Source organism: Polistes canadensis, unplaced genomic scaffold (assembly GCF_001313835.1).
Source record: "Polistes canadensis isolate GaletaPanama2010 unplaced genomic scaffold, ASM131383v1 scaffold_300, whole genome shotgun sequence".
Classification (NCBI taxonomy): domain Eukaryota; kingdom Metazoa; phylum Arthropoda; class Insecta; order Hymenoptera; family Vespidae; genus Polistes; species Polistes canadensis.
The window spans coordinates 173,428-175,795 of record NW_014569847.1 but is presented as its reverse complement, the minus strand read 5'-3'; positions in this window follow the sequence as shown (position 1 = coordinate 175,795).

The following is a 2,368-nucleotide window of genomic DNA, read 5'->3' as shown; positions in this document are numbered from 1 at the left end:
TAGATCATATATTCCGAGCTTTTACACAACAATGGACATTTCTATCGATTAATTAACAACTATTTTAATATTCTAATGCACTCTTTTTATATTTCAGATTGTTTAAACATATGTATATTAGTATAAGCATTACATACTTATTAAGATAGTTTGAATATGAAATAATTTCAATGTGATATTCTTTTCGATGAAAATTTCCCCCTCCGAAGTCACCACTGCATAAGAACGTAAAAATAAATTTAAATTAGTTTAAACAATAACATAAAAATTGAAAGAATGTTTAAATCAGAACGTTGCGATGTGATTCAGTTTTTAGTCTATATTGTCTTTATTTTACTCGTTATTTTTTAAATATTAACAAAGAACATATGTACTTAACAGAAAAATAAATTGGATAATATAATAATTATTAATTGTATATATATATATAATAATAATTAAATTATATATTTCATTAATAAATAAATTATGTGTGGTTTTCTGTGCGGTGTGCTACAGATCGCACGGATACTACATCGTCCCGTTATTTTCAGGTAATAAAAAAAATATTTTCACATACTTTGTATGTAATTTTATACAAGTAGTGAGATTAGAACAATTAATATTGCTTGAATTTATATTGATTCTTTATGATAGGATATTTTTTAAAATGTGTGAAATGCCTTCAGGAATGATTAATAGGAAATATTGTACTATAATATAATTTTTAGTATGTTTCAGTTTTACAGATTTTTTTATTTTATTTTATTTTATTCATCGTCATCCTAAGGATAGGACACCCATCCTGTAGTCATCAATGAAGACTAAAAGTAAGTATATTTTTCTATTAAACGTTTCTATGATAACTTTAATAGATTTTTATTATAGCGATGATATTAATTGTTCTATTTCTTTTTCTGTTTCAGAACATCATTGCAATAGAGCGCGTAGGCAATGAAGTACTCGTGTGTTGCATCGTTTAAATAAAATATAAAAAAGTCGGAAAGTAGAATCAGTGTTGATCGTCGTATGTTAAAGTTTCGTTTGCCGGGTAAAGAATCTCCGTAAGTTTCTTTTATTCTGTTTAAACGTGTGCTTATCGTCATCCTAAGAGTAGGATACTCATCGTGCATTCATCACTGAAGAATAAACGTAAGTCAATTTTTATTTTAAACACTTTCTTAATAATTATAATAATTTTTTCTTATAACAATGATATTCATAATTTTGTTTTTATTTCTGTTTCAGATCATCATGGGAATATTGCAGCGTTGGAAGTGTTTGTAAAGTGTTGCAAGTGTTCGTGCATTGCAATCGTGCGCGAAGCAATATACGAGAGTGTTTGATCGCTTTTAAATAAAATTAAAATCACGGATTAGAAGCACGTTCGTTCGTTAATTTCAATTCCGTCGCGTTCGCGAACTATTTTTGAAATTTATATATTAAATTAACTGCGACCAATGCAATAATTGTAGTAGAAAATTTGTACGATCAAAGTTATATTTTTATCTTTAAACAGTCGCACAGACTGTTCGCGTATTAGAGTCAGTGCATCAATGAAGATTTTTATACTTGCATTGATTGTGTGCAAAGCAGTCTTTGGATGCAGTTGTAGAGTCAGTGAACGGGCGTAAAGAAAATTAAAATCATACGCGAATTAGAAGCAGTGTTGCTCGCCGTATAACTAAATGTCGGTTTCGCGATAAGAAACTCATCTATAGTTTCTTATTTTCGTTCATAACGCGTTATTAGATTCACGCGAAATGCATTACCATGGTGCCACTGAGCTTTATCCCATTGGAATGCATTGTAAGTATTCATTTTAATTTACATTGTATTTAATTTATTTTGTATACGATTTTGTATTATATTATAAATAAATTATCGTTTTGTTCTATTTTATTTTACAGATATGACGACAGACTTTCTACCTTACCAAAGATGTGGGATTAATTCTTCGATGAATCATCGATGGATCTTCGATGGATCTTCGATAGATTTTCGATGGATCTTCGATGGATCTTCGATGGATCTTCTTCGATACCAAATCGAGGCATTCTTCGATCGTCCGACTACAATACTTGCTGCAAAGTAGGAGTGTTTTGGAGCCATCGTAGAACTTCTTACGTAGTGAGTCAAAAAATTTAAAGTCCCTCCGGTGCTCAATCAGGTACGAGTTACTGGTTGTAATTATTCCTATAAATTAGTGACGAGCACATGAGTAATTCTTTTTTAGGAGTTACTCATGTAAATTGTATATTGTATTGTATATTTTATGTTAGTTCAGAATAGGTTTTCTTGTCTCATCGGTTAAATTCATTTGATTAATAGTGCAATTAATTAATGCACTTTCTTTTTTATTACGTGTTTTGTTCGTGGTTAGTAGTGG